The sequence below is a fragment of the Erpetoichthys calabaricus genome, chromosome 11 (genome assembly GCF_900747795.2).
Source record: "Erpetoichthys calabaricus chromosome 11, fErpCal1.3, whole genome shotgun sequence".
NCBI lineage: Eukaryota > Metazoa > Chordata > Cladistia > Polypteriformes > Polypteridae > Erpetoichthys > Erpetoichthys calabaricus.
In genome coordinates, this window is record NC_041404.2 from 150,986,542 (window position 1) to 151,008,678 (window position 22,137).

General features: G+C 42.9%; 1 protein-coding gene across 23 annotated transcripts in view; it reads left to right on the forward strand.

The window, feature by feature from the left end:
• The window catches only part of rbfox1 (RNA binding fox-1 homolog 1), a 2,603,746-nt gene that overhangs the window by 1,425,527 nt on the left and 1,156,082 nt on the right, over positions 1-22,137 (forward strand). Inside the window, exon 1 of one of the 23 annotated variants that reach the window (XM_051933422.1) lies at positions 10,431-10,453. The exons of the other annotated variants lie outside the window; for them this stretch is intronic. The gene's annotated coding sequence lies outside the window, so the exon portion shown is untranslated. Of the gene's footprint in view, positions 1-10,430; positions 10,454-22,137 lie in introns of those variants that run through there. 23 annotated transcript variants of the gene reach the window in all.

The following is a 22,137-nucleotide window of genomic DNA, read 5'->3' on the forward strand; positions in this document are numbered from 1 at the left end:
GTCTGGGAAATGGATGATGATGCCACTCATTTCTGCTCTATCTGGTAAGAGAGTCTTCTTGGCATGTGTCCAGGAGTCCGCCGTTAAATGCTTGCTGGCTCAAGCCACCCATTTTCTGAATCCACTTGTCGTAATTCAGAGTTGAAGGACGCTGTAGACCATCCAGGCAGCACTCGGTGCAAAGCAGGAATCAAACCTGAACTGGGGACCACCAGCTGAAAGTATTACACGGACTTTGTGTTTCTATGTTCTCTGGGGGGGGGGTTCAGCCTTTTTCACATTTTATTCTTTTATTTTTTTCGGGCGATGTGGAGAGGGGTCCTCCAATAACCCCACCACCAGTCTGTCTCTCGGTCCATTTGCTTGTGCGGTTTTGTCCACTGGGGACCAACTGGAGACCCCAGTGGGATAATGGAGGGCAGTTGTCGGCCAGCCCGCTTCTGTAAAGGACGGGCTTGTGTTCTGCTAACCTTCTTCCAGTTTGACGGTTGTTATCTTCTACTTTGATGCCCCCGCTGGGTGAATCTTGCATGTTTTATCCAAGGGTCCGTCTAATTATTCGCGGTTGTTGCTTTCGTTTCTCCATTTTGCTTAATTTAATTCAGAGTTGTGGAGGGGGACACAGCCTATCCCGACATCCCCGAGCGCAAGGCAGGGGAAATCTTAGGGGGTCTGGGGGCACACTTACACAGGGAACAATCTGGAATGGCCACTCAGCTAAACCTGCTTCTATTTGGGGATGTGAGTAGAAAAAGCACACAGACACGGGGAGAACATGCCGACTCCACACAGACAACCATTGAGCCCAGGACAGGAGAGCCATGAAGCGGACCATTGCACCACCCTTTAGATTCATTTCATTTAATTCCACCCCCACACACACACACTGAAGATGTACCCATCATCCTTTGGGGTAAAGGCAGTACAACTTTGCACCAATCAGAAGGCAGGATGGCCTCCGCAGTAGTCGACACACGAGTGACCGCCAGAGCACAAAGCAAACTCCAGCACTCTTCAAATAAACCCGATTGACTGTGCACTCCTTGGGGGGCTTTTAAAGGAAACCTGAAATATTTAATATATCGAGGTAAACATAGCAGAGACAAAGGCCGCGTCTTCTCTCCGACTCGTTTTCACCCCCCCAGGCCTGATGCCCCCGCACTCATCTTCTCGTTCTCGCCCTCCATTGTGCCGATCACATCAGCTGACGGTAATCCTGTGATGTGCGTCTTTTTAGGTTTCATTGGCCCAGCATGAGTGAGTGAGTGAGTGAGTGGGTGGGCTCTGTGATGAACTGGCTTGATTCCTGCCTTGGTGGACCCCTCATGAACCTGATTTGCATTAGGTGGGCTCTAGAATGTTACATTACATTATCCATATCCTTATCATATATGCGTTTTTCCATCATATGTACCATTTGCTCCATGACTCCCCCCCCCCCCCAAACAAGCATCTCTTGTTCTTCTGCTTTTAAACCTTTGGGCAAGGCTGCCATGTTCTGGAGGGCACACGTTTAAAGTGGTTCAGCTCATTTGGTCAGATTCCTTGCTACATTTCACACCATGCCAGGCTGATTTTGTAGGTGAACGCTTTGGGCAGTAATGGCTGGCAAAAAAAAAAAAAAAACCTCATCTTGTTGCCCAGTCTCCTGGTTTGAAGGGTCAAAAAAGGTGCCAGTCTGGAGCGACCTTCCTCGTGTTGTATCAGGTCTTGAGTTTTATGTTGAAGAACCACACAGGTGGTCACATAAATTCCTGCCGTGGCCACCAGTCCATCAGTTTAGTGGTCCTTCATGCCACCAAGTTAGAACAATGGCGGGTCAGTGGCTCAGGTAATCCCTCTTCATTAGGGGCAAGACAGAAAACAGCCCTGTTTGAGGGGCAGCAGCCCATCATACGCTCTTAAAAATGACAGTCTTTTAATGGCACTTTACTGGGTTGTGTGGTCCCTCGTCAAACTATTGCTTGAAAAAAGAAGCATTTCATACTGGGAAGAGTTCTCTACATATACAGTTGGCTCTTTGGGCTTTGAAAAGGTTCCTAATATGTTGGCAATGCAGAAATCTTTAATGTACAGTCGGCCACCCAGCAGGATACGAGCAGAGCACGGAACCCAAACTTAGCCTGCGGTGTCCTTTAAGTTTACACAAATTGGTTACCTTCAGTTAGTGATGGTACTAAATAAATAAAGGCTCTTTCTAGAACTTTCACATGGATGGCTCTTTGGGTGACCAAAAATGGGCTCCCTATGCCATTGCCCTGAAGAACCACTTTAGGAGTGTAGGGTGCGCCTTATGTTGTGAGAGTTAACTTCACTTACCTGTCTTTGCAATTTGAGAAGAAAAATGGACAACAGGAGACAGGGGCATCTTAACAGCATCATAGACACACACCCCCCCCCCCCAGCAAAGTGTGGGCTGGGGCCCCTGTCTGGATAGCAAAACAGAAACATACATAGGCATCAGGAGCATGGTGGGCCCCTATGCTCCTTGGCCCAAGGCCAGTGCTCATTGTGCCCATATGCTAAGATAGCCCTGCATGTCCTCTCTCCTTAACCCTTTATGAGTGCATCTCACTAGTGCTTACCACAGGGATGTCTTGGCAGCATCATATGCCCCTGGGCAAAGTAGTGGGCCAGGGCCCTGTTTGGATAGCAAAACAGAAACATACATAGGCATCAGGAACATGGTGGGCTCCCTATGCTCCAGGGGCCCCTGGCCAGTGCCCATATGCTAACACGGCTCTGTTTGTTTGCCATAATCACCTCCTTGCCACTATAATCATACAAAGTTTGGCAGGGCCGTCTTAACAGCATCATAGGCCCCTTAGGCAAAGTAGTGGGCCGGGACCCCTGTTTGGATAGTAAAAGAGAAACATACATAGGCATCAGGAACATTGTGGGCCCTCTATGCACCTGGGGGCCCCAGCCAGTGGCCATATGTTAAGATAGCCGTGTATGTCCTCCCTCCTTAACCCTTTATGAGGTTTTTGCAAATTTATTAAAAATTAAAAAACTGAGAAATCCCATGTACATAAGTATTCACAGCCTTTGCTCAATACTTTGTTGATGCCCCTTTGGCAGCAATTCCAGCCTCAAGTCTTGTTGAATATGATGCCACAAGCTTGGCAAACCTATCCTTGGCCAGTTTCGCCCATTCCTCTTTGCAGCACCTCTCAAGCTCCATCAGGTTGGATGGGAAGCGTCGGTGCACAGCCATTTTAAGATCTCTCCAGAGATGTTCAATCGGATTCATGTCTGGGCTCTGGCTGGGCCACTCAAGGACATTCACAGAGTTGTCCTGAAGCCACTCCTTTGATATCTTGGCTGTGTGCTTAGGGTCGTTGTCCTGCTGAAAGATGAACCGTCGCCCCAGTCTGAGGTCAAGAGCGCTCTGGAGCAGGTTTTCATCCAGGATGGCTCTGTACATTGCTACAGTCATCTTTCCTTTTATCCTGACTAGTCTCCCAGTTCCTGCCACTGAAAAACATCCCCACAGCATGATGCTGCCACCACCATGCGTCACTGTAGGGATGGTATTGGCCTGGTGATGAGCGGTGCCTGGTTTCCTCCAAATGTGACGCCTGGCATTCACACCAAACAGTTCAATCTTTGTCTCATCAGACCAGAGAATTTTCTTTCTCATGGTCTGAGAGTCCTTCAGGTGCCTTTTGGCAAACTCCAGGCAGGCTGCCATGTGCCTCTTACTAAGGAGTGGCTTCCGTCTGGCCACTCTACCGTAAAGGCCAGATTGGTGGATTGCTGCAGAGATGGTTGTCCTTCTGGAAGGTTCTCCTCTCTCCACAGAGGACCTCTGGAGCTCTGACAGAGTGACCATTGGGTTCTTGGTCACCTCCCTGACTAAGGCCCTTCTCAACCTGATCGCTCAGTTCATTTGGCCGGCCAACTCTAAGAAGAGTCCTAGTGGTTTCAAACTTCTTCCACTTACGGATGATGGAGGCCACTGTGCTCACTGGGACCTTCAAAGCAGCAGAAATTTTTCTGTAACCTTCCCAAGATTTGTGCCATGAGACAATCCTGTCTCTGAGGTCTACAGACAATTCCTTTGATTTCATGCTTGGTTTGTGCTCTGACATGAACTGTCAACTGTGGGACCTTCTATAGACAGGTGTGTGCCTTTCCAAATCATGTCCAGTCAACTGAATTTACCACAGGTGGACTCCAATGAAGCTGCAGAAACATCTCAAGGATGATCAGGGGAAACAGGATGAACCTGAGCTCAATTTTGAGTTTCATGGCAAAGGCTCTGAATACTTACGTACATGTGCTTTCTCAATGTTTTTATTTTTAATAAATTTGCAAAAACCTCAAGTAAACTTTTTTCACGTTGTCATTATGGGGTGTTGTGTGTAGAATTCTGAGGAAAAAAATGAATTTAATCCATTTTGGAATAAGGCTGTAACATAACAAAATGTGGAAAAAGTGATGCGCTGTGAATACTTTCCGGGTGCACTGTAAATCTCACTAGTGGTTACAACAGGGCTATCTTGCCAGCATCATAGACGACTGGGCAAAGTAGTGTACTGAGGCCCCTGTTTAGATAGCAAAACAGAAACATACATAGACATCAGAAAGATTGTGGACCCCCTATGCTCCTGGGGACTCCCAGCCAGTGCCCATTGTGCCCTTATGTTAAGACGGACCTGACAGGAGTAAGGCCACATGGACAAAGGGGAGAACATACAAACTCCACATGGACATTGCCCAAGTCAGGATTGAAATCCAGGTCTCTGGAGCTGTGAGCTGTGAGCACTAACAACTGTGCCACCGTGTCACCCTGCACTAACGCGCTGCCTCCAATTCAAATTAATGACATATGGAGACTGAAATAAAAAAGAGTGGCACCAGCTGTGCTTTAACCGGTTTAGTGCCCATTTGAGGCTCATCCCCACTTAGCAGCGTTCAGGTAGGCCATGCGGTGTGAATATTCTTCATTTTAATAAAAAATTCTTTCTTTTTTTTTCTCTTTCATTTTTTTTTTGATGCTGCCAGAGGGTACGGTCTGTGTATCTGGAGGCAAGCAGTGCTTCTTAGCAGTGCATTACTTCATTTAAGTTCAAATCATAAAGTAGGCCAGCGGTGTGTGTGTGTGTGTTTTGCGTGTGTGTGTGAGTGTTCATGTGCATGCATGCGGGGGATCGGCCTCTTTAAATAGACATCTGAAGTCGTAGGAAATTGGATCGCATAAACTGCATTAATCTTTTAGTCTGCCATCAGATGCCTCCTACTTATGGCTCCTAGATGGCTTTTATGGGGCTAATTTCAGTAGTTTATTGAATATATTATTTAGCGCATGATTTCTCAGAGACTGGGAGAAAAATACGTAAATATAAATAAATAAATGTCATTCCAGGACAGTTTTCGTTTCTAGATCTTTATGGTGGCAGTGCCCCGTGGGAATTTGAACACTGCAGAGCACAACACGATCAAACCAAAAGCCTCAGGACTGATTGGGAAATGGGAAATAATAATAATAATATATATATTATATAGGGGGCGGCACGGTTGCTCAGTGGGTAGCGCTGCTGCCTCGCAGTTGGGAGACCTGGGGACTTGGGTTCGCTTCCCGGGTCCTCCCTGCGTGGAGTTTGCATGTTCTCCCCGTGTCTGCGTGGGTTTCCTCCCACAGTCCAAAGACATGCAGGTTAGGTGGATTGGCGATTCTAAATTGGCCCTAGTGTGTGGGTGTGTTTGTGTGTGTCCTGCGGTGGGTTGGCACCCTGTCCAGGATTGTTTCCTGCCTTGTGCCCTGTGTTGGCTGGGATTGGCTCCAGCAGATCCCCGTGACCCTGTGTTCGGATTCAGCGGGTTGGAAAATGGATGGATGGATGGATATTATATAGGGTGGCGCAGTGGTAGCGCTGCTGCCTCGCAGTTAGGAGACCCGGGTTCGCTTCCTGGGTTCTCCCTGCGTGGAGTTTGCATGTTCTCCCCGTGTCTGTGTGGGTTTCCTCCGGGCGCTCCGGTTTCCTCCCACAGTCCAAAGACATGCAGGTTAGGTCGATTGGTGTTTCTAAATTGGCCCTAGTGTGTGCTTGGTGTGTGGGTGTGTGTCCTGCGGTGGGTTGGCACCCTGTCCGGGATTGGTTCCCTGCCTTGTGCCCTGTGTTGGCTGGGACTGGCTCTGGCAGACCCCCGTGACCCTGTGTTTGGATTCAGCAGGTTGGAAAATGGATGGATGGATATATATATATATATATACTGTATATTAGCTGTGCTACCCTTCTAAGATGGTTGAAATTTAATCAGTGTAGACCTTGGCATTAACATTTGTGGTGCATCACCTATTGGAAAGTATTTTGCAATACGTGTAGTAATAAAATGCATTGCATTTGTTATTCCAACAGATGGTGCATTACAAGCATTTGTAGTAATCAAATGCATTACTACAAATACTTGTGATGCGTCATCTGTTGGAAAGATCAATGTAATGCATTTTATTACTACGAATGCATGTGATGTGCCATCTGTTGAAATTACAGAATTAAATAGCACCTTTCCTATTCTGTGATGTGATGCCCCCTACAGAACTGCAGAGCACAACACAATCAAATCAAAAGCCTCTGGACTGATTAGGAAATAATAATAAGAAGAAGAAGAATAATAATGCATGTTATTTGTATAGTATGTTTCCCATGATGTGATGTGAAGCCCCCTACAGGATAAGAAGATATAAGGGTGGGTCTCTAATGTTCCTGTGCCGGTGTACCCCCTGTTTAGAAGACAGGTGGATGGATGGTGTAGGCTTTAAACAATAGGGCTGCAGGTTTGATCACCCTGGCTGCCTGTGCAGCCCTGAGTAAGTCGCTCACACTGCCTTGTACTCCAGACTGAAAAACAATGAAGGAAAAACTGTGCCGTGTTGTAATTTAATCCTATAAATCATTTTGAATAAAGGTGCCAGCCAAATTTAGAGAAGAATAATAATAAAATAATTGGAAGCAGGGCAAAGGCATCCAAAAAAATGCAAGTAGGGTAGGCCCTTGATGGCCGAGGCCTGCACTGCGTGATCCCAAGCAGGTCACTTTTCAGTGCTCGAGCTCCCATGATGGATATATGGAGGTCAGGGCCTAATGTGCTGTTGATTAGCTAGTTACTTTTCAAATAAGACCATCAGCTAAATGCATAAAGGTAAAATAAAATGGACACAACACATGTAGTTGGATAAACAAAAAAGAAAGGAAGTACTAAGTCATAAAATGGTAGCAAAGACAGGCTCCACAGATCTCATTAGGCCATAAACTGCCTTCAAGCATCCTAATGCAGTTCATCACAGTCGTCCGAGCAAAGCCTTGTTGTTGAGGAAGACTGCTGCTCACTTCTTAATGTTGCGTCTGTAGTTCTAAACTTGTGGTTTTTATCCTTCCAGAGCAGACTGACGATTTTCTATTTTTTCCTAAGACCACCGTCAAAATGTTTTGGTGACCGTGGGCAGACCAACGTGACCAAGACCACCACCTTTCTTTATTATTTATTATTATGTTATGTGTCTCATTATTGTTTGCCTGCTTATTAAGGAAAAAGAAACAACTAAGGCATGGGTGTCCAACTCCGATGCTGGTGGGCCACAGTGGCTGCAGGTTTTCATTCTAACCATCTCCTTCATTAGTGAACAGTTTTCACAGCTGATTAACGTGTTTTACCTTCGTTTTAACTGACGTGACTCAGACCCCTTAGTTCACGGGTGTCGAACTCCGATCCAGGAGGGCCACAGTGGCTGCAGGTTTTCATTCTAACCATCTTCTTCATTAATGAACAGTTTTTGCTGCTAATTAACTTCTTTTGCTTTGGTTATAATTAACTTGGCTCAGGCCCCCTTAGTTGTTTCTTTTTCCTTACAAACAATGAGACCCAAAACAAGCTGCCACATGACCAGCTCACCTGTGCCCATTACACAATATCTAAAAATAAAGAAAGGTGAAGATCTCAGTAAGGTTGGTCTCTCAGCTCACTAAAACACCTTGACGGTGATCTTAGAAAAAACAGAAAATCAACAGTGTTGTAAATGTCTGCTGTGGCAGAATGAGAGAAGGAACAAGCCATGGAATAAAATAACGGACTTAATTAACAGCAAGAATTGGCTTCTCATTAAGAGATTGGTTGGAGTGAAATTAGTTGGAGTTTGAAATCCCAGTTCAGCTGGTCATCTGTTGGCTCGTTTCACATCTCATTTCTGTTCGGCTGCCATTTAATGAAGAAACAAATCAATTCAGATGACTGAATCCTTCAAAACAGGGCTATTAAAATGAAGGGAAAAGGAGTTAATTAGCAGTGAAAACTGATCACTGATTAGGAAAAGGGTTAGAATGAAAACCTGCAGCCACTGTGGCACTACAGGTCCAGAGTTTGACACCCCTGAACTAAGGGGTCTGAGTCATGTCAATTAAAACGAAGGCGAAACACATTAATCAGTGGCGAAAATTGCTCACTAATTAAGCAGATGGTTAGAATGAAAACCTGCAGCCACTGTGGCCCACCAGGACCGGATTTGGACACCCATGAACTAAGGGATTGGACTGCACACCACAAGACTGCTTGTTCAACTCCCACACCTAATGAAGTGGCCTCTCCTGCCGCGGTTTTAAAGTTTTCATTGTAACACACTGTGTTTCGTGAATAGAACTGGACGCGTTCTCCATTGTCCTCCTTTATGAACTTCGGTGCCCTCCTTTGGGTTCGCAGGTATCTATTAACCCTATGCAGGGGGCACCAGTTTATCACTGGGCACCCTTACTCATCCCTTGCCAATTAATTTAAAAGCAAGGTAAAATTACATCAGATACAAAAAGGTTCCAATTTCATACAATCAGTACAAAACATGGAGTATGGGAGCAGGCTGAGGAGGAGGACAAGGGCACAGTGACTTCAGCGTGGAGGTAAAGCCCACACAGTCTGGTGACCGGGGTGTGATTCATATCCAAAGTGCAGGAGCTGTGGATCATTGTGCCACCCAATTCATGGCACATAACACTTCCAGGCCTGCTTTCAAAACTTCCTGTTTGTACACTGGTGAAATGAAAGAATGAAAGGTTGATTGAAAGACCTAGGTAGCATAAATTGATAATCCTGCAGCGCTGCTCTGCCAACAAGTGTGTCCAGAATTACTGCTTACAAGGGGGCGGGGCTTCTGAACCGGCCTCCTCGGGGAGGTGCTTAGTTTAGAGCGAGCGAGAGAGAGAGAGAGAGAGAGAGAGGTTAGGACTGCACCCACCACATGACAAACCAACTCAGTATCCCAGATTAGGACCAGAGTGACACAAACAACAGGTGACACCTCAGCACCACACTAGTTCAGATGGAATGGAACAGTGTGGGGTTTGTTATGGTGGCTGGAGTGCCAATTCTGTCACCAACCCCCCAGGATTTTCCCTGTAGGTTGGAGGGCCTACATGCAGGGCTGGATGCAGATTATCATCATAACCAGGATGGAGCAATTGCAGGTTAAGGGCCTGGCTCAAAGGCCCAATGAAGTAGAGTCACTTTTGGCATTTGCTGGATTCGAACCGGCAACCTTCCCGATTAGGCTTGAGTGTTTATGGTTGGTGACTCGCACTTTATCATATAGCCCCTTCCCAGCAACCACTGGTCAGCTGAAAAGATTTGGTGAATTTTGTGTGAGTGGCCACCGGGTAACAATACCAAGATTTTGGTGTAAATAGTTTGCCTTTGATTCTCAAGGGTAGGTAACTACAGCTCATGCAATTTTTTACATTTGTTTTTATTAACTCTCAAAAGTCAGGGTGTTGCCTATAAGTAGAAATGGAATGGATCTCAATATTGAAGTAGCATGTTCAATTGTATTGTCATGTTTTCATCATATAGGGACAATTGCATGTGGCCCACAGGCTGGTGACAGTAGTTTCAGTCCTGGTCACTTGTCACATAGACCAAAGCTACATAAATTAAAAATAGTTTTACACATATTTTATTCACATGGTAATCGGGTTTGATTGCAGCATATTCAGTTTTAAGAGCCATTGCGGCTAAGTGGTCAGCGCTACTGGCTCTCCCCTCCAGTTATCTGGGTTCAATGCCCTGCCAGTTTGTGAAGTGTTTCTATCTGTTTGTGCTCATCCTTTCTCCTCAAACATTTCAAAGTTCATTAGCTCTATGTGGAGTTTGGCGCTGATCTGTGATGCACGGGTGTCTCTTTTAGGGTGAGTTCCTGCCTTATGCCCGGCTCTGCAAAGGAAAAATGCATACAGTACCCGAATAAATGGATTTTTTCCGTCATATTTTTGTGAAGGTTGGACAGCCTGTATATTAAATTGAATAGCAGCCGAGTTCTTAGTTGTAGGCGTGAAAACGGAGTGAATTTATTGGAAAAAAAATATAAGAAAAACTAGCAAATAACGAGATCCTGCATGGCTGGCCGCGGTGATCAAGCGCCCTTTGAAGTCGGCAGCCTGGGAAATCTGCGCTGACAAGGGACGAGGTGAGCGGAGTGAGGATTAAGCCTGTGACGAGTCGCGTTTCATACATGTTTTATGCATGATATCTGTGTGGCTAATGAGCGGAGTGGCAGCCGAATTAACGGAGGGCTTTCGTTTTCAACGTAATGGGCAGTGGGCGACGCTTTTGTCTGAACAGAGTTTTCATTCAGAGCCCTGCCAATTAGAGCACAGCGCTGACGTGGACTGGGACTTTTATCACGTCTGTTCGGTAGCATCCAATCAGATTTTTCTGGTAATTTTTTATACTCCCCCATAGAGATTGTAAATAAATCTCATCAAAAAAAGGAAGCGAAATCTTCGTTCATTTTCTAAACCCATTTAATTGAGGAGCATCGGCCACAAGACCTGTCAGCGCGCCTATCTGTAAGGATATGCGCACTTCCGCACTGCCTCCTAACTGACTGCCTAAATAATAATAATAATAATTAATAGTAAATGTTATTTGTATAACGCCTTTTCGGAGCTCAAAGAATGTGAAAAAGTAGTAACTCGAAAAACGGAGAGGCAGTACAGAGTTTTCGGTTAGCGTGCCGCACACGAAGATTCCCCAAAAATCAAAGCAGGACTCCCAGTTATTTAAAAGGCAGCTGGGCGGCATGCTTTAGAAGTTGCCAAACTCTCCCTAAACGTCCACGCTTTATTTCCGTGCACGAACGCGGCAGGCCTCTCACACATTAGGCATTCTATGTCGGATTCATAGACTTGAAGGTCATTTTACAGATGTTGTTAATGGACGCTCGCACTGCATTTATAAAGCGCTGCTCGGGTTTCTGTAGCACTTGAGTGATTTCTGTGTTGATTACTGCCCTGCAAGTTTGCGGGACGTGACGTGCGTGTAAGACAGCGTGTCCCGCAGCCCTTCTGTGGTCTGGTTCGTGTATGTTTTACCTTATATGTTGGAATTATTATTATTATTATTATTATTATTATTATTATTATTATTATTATGATGATGATGATGATGATGACTGCGGTGGGCTGGCGCCCCGCCCGGGGTTTGTTTCCTGCCTTGCGCCCTATGTTGACTGGGATTGGCTCCAGCAGACCCCATTGACCCTGTAGTTAGGATATAGCGGGTTGGATAATGGATGGATTATTATGATGATGATGATGTATCAGTACTAGTAGATTTTATCAGTCCCCCTCTTTTCAAACCCTTATTTACAATGTCCCATGGCCCCTTTCACTGTCATTACACGCAAGTTTAAACCTCCCCGGGGCTGAGTGGCCTGGCATCGCTCGGGTTGGGGGGTTCGGGGGTGTGGCTCTAAGTTTATGGGAGATTACACGGAGTGCCGGTGCAAGGTTATTTTGCGCCCAAGGCCAAGCTTAATAGTGCGCCCACCGACTGTTCGGGAGCTAACCTGTGCGGCTGGGTTGATCGCTCCCAATTCCAGACCCCCCGACATATCCTCCTACTCTCTTTATGGTCTGTGCCCTAGGCGCATGCCTAATTCGCCGTAATGGTGTCTCCGGAGCTGATTGCAGGGCGCTCTTAAAGATCAGGAGCTGGATGGAAGAGATCCATGGAGGCTTCCAGCTACGCCACTGATGTCGACCCTGCTCAGGATACAGTATATGGGTTTGGAAAAGAAAGAAAGAAAGAAAGAAAGAAAGAAAGAAAGAAAGAAAGAAAGAAAGAAATACAAGTTCATAATCTTTGGACTTGAAATGCAAAATAAATAAATAAATAAATAAAATAGCGTTTTGCGTTTGGTTTAATGCTGTGAAACGCATGATATTCTTTTAGTAAAAGTGTTGTTTAAATGGCCAAAATACTCAAAAACAAATGTTTCAGGTCAACAAAACAATTAAAGCAACAGTTCTGGAACTAGCTTATTGAGTTAGGTCAATCTCTGTTAAAATTAAAGAGATCCAATTCAATTCAATGAGTAAGATGAATTTGCTTTTCTTTACATTTAAAATTATTTTTAACTATTTTTTCACATACTGTCATAATTCGCTGTATAAACGAACGTTTTTAAATTGGCTCTACATAAAAAGAAGTTGTTCCAAAGTGCTCCGTTTTCAGTGTGTAACGGTATTTTTAGCCTTATCCATTTTCTAAGGGCAGTGTCACAGGGCAGAAAACAACGAGCGCGGCCAATAAAAATCACGGCGCCGAAAGGCAGAACATCGCAGGGCGAACACACACACACACACACACACACACACACACACACACACACTCACACACACACACACACACACACACACACACACTCATACGGGGGCATGCAGAGAAATTCGGGTCAATTTACCTGACCAGAATGTGTTGGAATTGTGCGAAGAAACCCACTCGAATACAGAGAGAACATGTCAAGTCCACCCTGGTCTCCATCAGATCCTGGCGCCCAAGGCAGGTGGCGTTTATGAAAATTAAGTTACGCGTGCTCCGGACACTGACAGGCGCCATTTATGAAACTGGAGAGGTCCATCCAACTTTTGGAAGCCCCCGATTTCAGCACAAAGTGTATTGTGGTCTTGGCCCCAGTGTATTCTCCATTATGGCTAATGCTTTTACACTTGAGCTGTGATGAGAAGTCAACCAGCGCTGCTACTTTAATATTCAGAGCAAAGACAAATGTGACGCCATCATTGACACCTGGCATCTACAGCCACCTTAAGGCACGTGGTCAGTGAACTGGGTTCATTTGAAGTATTCTATTAAAGTAGAAAAAAAAAATAAAATTTCAATTGACTGACAGAAACATCCTAAAATTACTGAATTAATTTTATATGAGCTTTTCCCATGGGGGTGCCATTTTTCTTCTCATACCATATGACAGCCTGTTTTGTCTGCTGTGCCAGCTTCACCCCAATCATGACTTTTGTAGATAAGAGCGCTGCCATGGGGGCAGCTTCATGTGCATTTGGCATTTGCGGCTGCTATAGTCTGCTCTCAAGTGGAACAGACCGAGGGGCTCAAAAAGAAAAAAAAAAAAAGGCTGTGCCCATCTTGATGAAAATGCCACCCTGTTCTGTATTCTGCTGCTTGAAGTGTTTTGTGATTAATGAGTTAAATTTCCTCTAAGTAAAGCAAGTTATTTGCAGTGGCATGATTTCAAATTTTTTAATGATTCTTTCCAAACCCAAATGTGCCGGTGACAGATTAGTTGAATGTATTACAATTTAAATGATTGTGTGCCACAGGTCAGTGTTTCTCAACCCACTGCATTGCGTCCCACTTTTGTGTCATGTGCTGCCACTGGTTGGGTCACAAGTTACGTCACAATGCAAACCCGGAGCCCTAGGCTTCAAAAGTGTCCCTGGGACCTATTTCCTTACCTTTAAAATCCTTTCCTATTTTTTTCTCCTTACAGTACCTTATTTTGAATATACTTATATGTTTTAGAGCCCCCTTTTTTAGTGTGTTTTGGAGGTTTATTTTTTAGGTTTATTAAAATACATTTGAGGTACAGTTGGGATATGACTGAAAGTTAATTTTAACCCTAACCTTTTTTCTGCTTTTAAACATAGATTTTATAACCCTAATTTAATAGTGTTATGGTCCTTTGGGCTTAATGATTAACCCAATATGACTCTATAGGTATGGACTGGTTTTTAATTAATTAATTAATTAATTATTTTTAAAATATCTTTTAAATAATAATGTAAACCTCTTCTTTAATCCTTATTTAAAATTAGTTTTGAAGGTCTTTTATGGTTTAAGAATGGTTAGTTTATTAGGTCTATTTTAAGGGGTGGGTATATTCCGATTCCGTTATAGCCTGCTTTTAGACTTATTTATTTGCCTTTTTTAGACTCTTTTTACAAACCTATTTATAATTTTAGTAAATGGATATTTGTTAGGGGGAAATATTTATTGATGGGGGTGGTTAGAATCTGCGGTGGGTTGGCACCCTGCCCAGGATTGGTTCCTGCCTTGTGCCCTGTGTTGGCTGGGATTGGCTCCAGCAGACCCCCGTGACCCTGTGTTCGGATTCAGCGGGTTGGATAATGGATGGATGGATGGTTAGAATAGTAGTGACATTTGTCTAATTAAGAATTATTTTATAGGAGGAGTGTACCAGCGCCTTTGTCCTGTGGGACAATCATCTTCCACTAACCCTAACCCTAGATGTGGTGAGAAGTTGCGCAAAATGACACCCTTTATTGGTGTCGTTTTGCTTAACTTCTCACCACATCCACAATGGCTAACACGGTACAACACTCTAGTACTACAAACAGATCCTAGAGTACTTTTACAGATTATTTATGTAACCTTTTATAAATAGATTTTTAGCACATTTTAGGGCAATGTTTAAGTATATTAATATAATCTAGTGGTAAATGTTAGTGTGACACCACAGCCATAAGTACAATTTGAATTGGATGAGTCTGTATACCAGTGCCTTGCTCATCTCTCCAAACCCTAACCCTAACCCTAAGCCTACTCTAACCCTGTTGTTATTTGTGTATATCTTTTATATAGTTCCCTTCCACACCCCTACTCTTACCTTAAAGTCTGTGTTTATGGGGGTCTAAGGTTAAAAATGTGACCCAGGAACTCCAATATTAATCCCACCGCTATCCCTACCCTTATCTTAAATGTCCTAATGTCAAAAGTTTCTTTTTAGGGACCTGATCTTAAGAAAATAATTTTGGACTCTAAGGTTAAGCACACTTTTTTATCCATTTTAAAAAAAAAAAATTTTTTCATACTATTAGTAAAAGTCTTACATATTTATTTATATAATTTCATATTTGCTGGATTTTAATTACCCTTTTAAATATTTTAGAGGTTCTTTTAACCATAATTTATGGATCATGAGTAAACTTACTGTAATATCTCATGATCACAAAATTAATTTTATGGAACCTTTTAACTGGGTATAAATATTTTAATACATTATTTCAGCATTTTGTAAGATTTTTTTAAGTATGAGATATTTTTATTTTTTAGTGCTATATTTATTCAGGGTGGGTGAACCCAATATACGTTTTTATACAGTATATAGATGAGTGTGCCTATGCATTGGCCCCAGCATATGGGGAACATCCTCCAACCTAAACCTGTTGTTTCATAATGGGGTAGTGGGTGATGGTGGGTCACCACTCCAATGGTCGCACTCCATCTCCAGTCTTTTTGACTCCAAATGGGCAGTCCACATAGGTGGATTTGACTCCAGTGGGCAATCTAAGATGGAGGAGGTGACTCCCATGGGCACCAACCAATAGAGTCTAGCTGTGGTTAAAATTAGGATTATGGGAGGGTCATCAGACTCAAATAATGCCATGTGCTGCCAAGTAGGTTAGTTAAGTTGTCACTAACTTGGTACGTGGTAAGTCAAGTTAGTTAATTAAGTTACTTATCCACTGTAGCTTGTGACTCCTTCAGAGTTGTCATGGTTCTCTAGGTGGCCTCCCTCACTTGACTTCTTCAGTCTATGTGGCTAGCCCAATTCAGGAAGACCTCCAGCTCGGCCACACTCTCTGTGCAGCCCTGTAAATCATGGGCAGCGCCCTGAGGTTGTGTAAGAAATGTGCCAGATTTGTACTTTTTATAATTTCCCTGTACAGCAGCCCTCCTCAGGGTACAAATCCATGATCTCATTTAGAGTATAATACCTGCTGGCTTAAACACAACAATGCTCTTTAATTTCTTCCATTTACTGAATTTTCCTGTGAAAATGTGGAGCACAGATGTATACATTTCTAACATTTAACATATTTATTTACAAAACAAGCGAAAAAAAATACTTCTGTAAAGAAATTAAATGAATTCTTCAGTTAGCACGTTAACCTCTATCATTAAATATCTTTTTATGGTTTCCAATTCAGTTCTCCTCGTTGCATTCTTAACAAGACTTCCATTACACAAGACAAAAAAAAAAAAGAACGGCTTTGATTCAACATAAACTTTTTTTTTTCTTAAGGCAATGTACTTATAATACATAACTACAGTGCATCCAGAAAGTATTCACAGCGCATCACTTTTTCCACATTTTGTTATGTTACAGCCTTATTCCAAAATGGATTACATTCATTTTTTACCTCAGAATTCTACACACAACACCCCATAATGACAACGTGAAAAAAGTTTACTTGAGGTTTTTGCAAATTTATTAAAAATATAAAAACTGAGAAATCCCATGTACATAAGTATTCCCAGCCGTTGCTCAATACTTTGTCGATGCACCTTTGGCAGCAATTCCAGCCTCAAGTCTTTTTCAATATGATGCCACAAGCTTGGCACACCTATCCTTGGCCAGTTTCACCCATTCCTCTTTGCAGCACCTTTCAAGCTCCATCAGGTTGGATGGGAAGCGTCGGTGCACAGCCATTTTAAGATTTCTCCAGAGATGTTCAATCGGATTCAAGTCTGGGCTCTGGCTGGGCCACTCAAGGACATTCACAGAGTTGTCCTGAAGCCACTCCTTTGATATCTTGGCTGTGTGCTTAGGGTCGTTGTCCTGCTGAAACATGAACCGTCGCCCCAGTCTGAGGTCAAGAGCGCTCTGGAGCAGGTTTTCGTCCAGGATGTCTCTGTACATTGCTGCAGTCATCTTTCCCTTTATCCTGACTAGTCTCCCAGTCCCTGCCGCTGATAAACATCCCCACAGCATGATGCTGCCACCACCATGCTTCACTGTAGGGATGGTATTAGCCTGGTGATGAGCGGTGCCTGGTTTCCTCCAAACACCTGGCATTCACACCAAACAGTTCAATCTTTGTCTCATCAGACCAGAGAATTTTCTTTCTCATGGTCTGAGAGTCCTTCAGGTGCCTTTTGGCAAACTCCAGGCAGGCTGCCATGTGCCTCTTACTAAGGAGTGGCTTCCGTCTGGCCACTCTGCCATACAGGCCTGATTGGTGGATTGCTGCAGAGATGGTTGTCCTTCTGGAAGGTTCTCCTCTCTCCACAGAGGACCTCTGGAGCTCTGACAGTGACCATCGGGTTCTTGGTCACCTCCCTGACTAAGGTCCTTCTCCCCTGATCGCTCAGTTTAGATGACCGGCCAGCTCTAGGAAGTTTCCTGGTGGTTTGGAACTTCTTCCAGTTACGGATGATGGAGGCCACTGTGCTCATTGGGACCTTCAAAGCAGCAGAAATTTTTCTGTAACCTTCCCCAGATTTGTGCCTCGAGACAATCCTGTCTCAGAGGTCTACAGACAATTCCTTTGACTTCATGCTTGGTTTGTGCTCTGACATGAACTGTCAACTGTGGGACCTTCTATAGACAGGTGTGTGCCTTTCCAAATCACGTCCAGTCAACTGAATTTACCACAGGTGGACTCTAATTAAGCTGCAGAAACATCTCAAGGATGATCAGGGGAAACAGGATGCACCTGAGCTCAATTTTGAGCTTCATGGCAAAGGCTGTGAATACTTATGTACATGTGCTTTCTCAATTTTTTTATTTTTAATATTTTTGCAAAAATCTCAAGTAAATTTTTTTCACGTTGTCATTATGGGGTGTTGTGTGTAGAATTCTGAGGAAAAAAATGAATTTAATCCATTTTGGAATAAGGCTGTAACATAACAAAATGTGGAAAAAGTGATGCGCTGTGAATACTTTCCAGATGCACTGTATGGACACTGTCAGTTTAAATGCTTTGCATGGGGGTCTCTGTGGGAGGTGAAACTTACCGCAATGTGTTTTTTTTTATGTAAACCAGTCCAAATTAGCTCACAGGTACTGTACAGTTTTTTGTTTTTTTCCAAATCAACTGAACCAAAGGAAGGTTACCTGGGTCTACGAGGGTCTCACAGTCAATGTAATCGTGAGGGTGCTCTGCTCTGCACCTTTGCCACTAGAGGGCAGTGCGACCCGTAGTCTCGCCTCACCATTCACTAAGCGCCTGTTTGAGATATGCACGCGGTGTAAAATGACAAGGCTTGTTATTGGTCATTGATTGGTGTTAAGAGCCAATAGGATGAGCTCTGACCACAGTGTCTTTATCCCAGCCTGCGTTTCATGACGTTCTCTCTGCTTTGAAGCCGTTAAAGAGCAGCGCGAAGCCCGCCGCTTGAAAACGGCAACATCTTAGTCCGTCTCACACTGGGATTTGATTGTTATTAATTGTTAACATCAATATTCCTTGTTGTATAGCGTATTGGACAAAGTTTTCTTAAGTTGAACGTTTTTAATATTTTGATTAATTGCACTTCACTGTATAAGATAATTATTCAGAACTTTTTTTTCCCAATTTGTTCAATTCAAAGACCAATACAAATTACAGTATCTATCCATGCGTCCATTTTTTAACCTACTTAATTAATCAATTGCATGGTATCGGGGTTGGCATTTTGGTAGAACTGATTTATTGATGACTGTCCTGCAGTCTATGGTGGCCTCAAATGGAAGTATTGTTATGGCGGTGGTGATAACATTATGCTGGCCTAAGTGTGACCAGGTGGGAGTTTGACTTTGAATGTGGAGATCATTTCGTGTTTGGTTAGGGTAATTGTCCTAAAAAATACTGAAACCTGTTTAGTTAAGAAAGGTGCTGCGAGCCTTTCTGTGATGCATTCCTGAACATATAACACCAGGTCTGGTACAGATGTGCACAGCCTTTAAATCAATCTTTGACACGCGATAGATTGCTCATGCCTGCAAGACGCGCTGCGTGACGTAGTTTTATGCGGAACGCCTAGTCACACACAGCCGTTGATGAGGAAAAGAGCGTTAATGTCTTGTTAGTCATCTCCCATTTCAGAATCATAACAAAAGCCGTCTGACCGAGCCACTGATCAGCCGGAATACAAACTACAAGTTTACCCACTTAATGTATGAAAATACAAAGTTGTAAAGTTGGATAATAAAATATAAATCTTAAAAAGTAAGGGATATTCACACATTTTAAAAACCCAAGAGAAGGCTGGACACGCGTTTCGGCTTCAGAAGGTGTGTGCACACGCAGTGGTTTACCTGTACACATACATGATGCATGCCAATGCAGACCTGCACGAACTCCGCGCTAACGAAATCAAACAAGAATATACTGTATAGTGACTTGGCGCCACCTCCAGGGCGGGTCGCTGTACTGCACCTATCTCTGCTTGGCAATCTGCGCAGGTACGCGGGCACGTGAACGTTTGATTGACGCAGGTTGCGCAACAGTGGTCGTCCCGCCGTGTTGAAAAATTGACTTTTACCGCCAAATGCCGAATTGAGAGCTTTTGGACGACTGCGTAATGTGCTCACTTGGGTTCGTTTTGCTGAAAATAATTGTTTTGTTGCTTTTAGATTTTGGGAGGAAGCTTGCTGATGTAAATGCTTGCTTATTTGGTGACAGACGATTTATTGTCATTACAGTGCTGTGAGCTGAGAAAGTTATATTAAGTTTCATATGTTTCTGGCTTGCAGGTTGTGCGTTTTAAAGTTGCCTCAGTTTAACATCCTGGAAATGTTAAAGTTTATTTAAGAGCTGTTCACAGTACAGTAGGGGTGGGCCATGTCCTCATGGTTCCTTCTTCTTTGAGTGGGCTTTACAGCCTTTACAATGTACTCATGGTCCTCTGTGTATTTCCTTCAATATAAGGAGTTAAAATATCCATCTTAATAAAAAAACAAGTACTTTAACCCTCCCCAGGGTTTGTTTCTACCTTGTGTATATGTCAGCTGGGATAGGCTCCGGCTCCCACCCACACCCCTGACATGACCTTAATAAAAGTGTCTTTGTGTCTGTCTGTGTGTCCGTTTAGTTGCAATGTCTCTGTCATTCCAAAAGATACCACATCACAAATGATATAATAAAATAAAAAAATAATAAAATAATAATATAATAATAAAATGCATGTTGTTTGTCATTCCAACAGATGGTGCATCACAAACATTAGCACTTCTTTTCTTCCTTTTTCCATACCAAATGGCATTAAACAGAGACATACAGTATGTGTTGCATGGTGCACTGCAAACGTAAATGTTAAGGTCTACATTGCTAACTTAGATTTCAACCCATCTTTAATAAATAGCACAGCTAGTCCACCTTAATAAAAGGACAAGTGTCTGTATCTGTGTGTCCATCCGGTTGCCATGTCTCTGTCATTCCAACAGATGGTGCATTATGAGTATTTGTAGTAATTAAATGTGTTGCATTGTTTATTCGATGACACATCACAAACATTTGTAGTGATGTATTTTATTACTACAAAATGCTTGTGGTGCACTTTATGTTGGAATGACAAATGCTATGCATTCTATTACTACACACATTGCAAAGAACATTGCAATAGATGGTGCACTGCAAACGTTAATGCTGAGGCCTGCAATGAATATTTAAATTTCAACTCATCCCTAACAAGTAGCATAGCTAGTCCACCTTAATATAATAACAAGTGTCTGTGTATCTGTGTGTCCGTTCAGTTCCTATGTTTCCGTCCTTTCAACAGATTGTGCATCACGTGCATTTGTAGTAATAAAATATATTGCATTGATTATTCCAACTGATGATGCATCACAAGTATTTGTAGTAATGCAATTGATTACTACAAATGTTTACAATGCACCATCTTTCGGAATGACAAATGCAATGCATTTTATTACTACACGCATTGCCAAATGCTTTCCAATAGGTGGTGCACCACAAACGTTAATGCTGAGGTCTAAGTTGGTAAGTTAGATTTTAACTATCTTAGAAGGGTAGCACTGGTAATATAATATATATATATATATATATATATATATGTATTTGTATATATGTATATATATATTCTTTATATATATATTCTTTATACAGTATATATATATATATATATATACATACAGTGTATATATATATATATATGTGTTGCATAGTTTACTGTCAAATAATGCAAAGAGTACGCGACACATGTTTCGCCCTTATTTGGGATCATCAGGCGTACACACTGCACCCCTCTTGGGGATCGAACCTCGGACGTCAGCGGCGAAGCCTTTTTACGTTGCACCACGGCGTGTAGTTCGTTTATTTGACAGCCTAGAGATCGGGGTAATTACATTCATTGTGGTTGGTCTCGCAATTGAGAGGGCACCGTGGCAGATGTTTGCCAACTTGCAGACCAACCACAAGCATTACCTGGTAGGTAACCACCCATACAATCTGATTGTGATTCAGACTACTAATGCTATTTTATATATATATATATATATATATATATATATATATATATATATATATATATACACAGTACTGTGCAAAAGTTTTAGGCAGGTGTGAAAAAATGCTGTAAACAAAGAATGCTTTCAAAAATGGAAGTGTTAATCATTTATTTTCATCAATCAACAAAATGCAGTGAATGAACAAAAGAGAAATCTAAATCAAATCAATATTTGGTGTGACCACCCTTTGCCTTCAAAACAGCATCAATTCTTCTAAGTACACTTGCACACAGTTTTTGAAGGAACTCGGCTGGTAGGTTGCTCCAAACATCTTGGAGAACTAACCACAGATCTTCTGTGGATGTCGGTTTCCTCACATCCTTCTGTCTCTTCATGTAATCCCAGACACACTCGATGATGTTGAGATCAGGGCTCTGTGGGGGCCATACCATCACTTCCAGGACTTGTTGTTCTTCTTTACGCTGAAGATAGTTCTTAATGACTTTGGCTGTATGTTTGCGGTTGTTGTCCTGCTGCAGAATAAATTTGGGGCCAATCATACACCTCCCTGATGGTATTGCATGATGGATAAGTATCTGCCTGTATTTCTCAGCACTGAGAACACCATTAATCCTGAC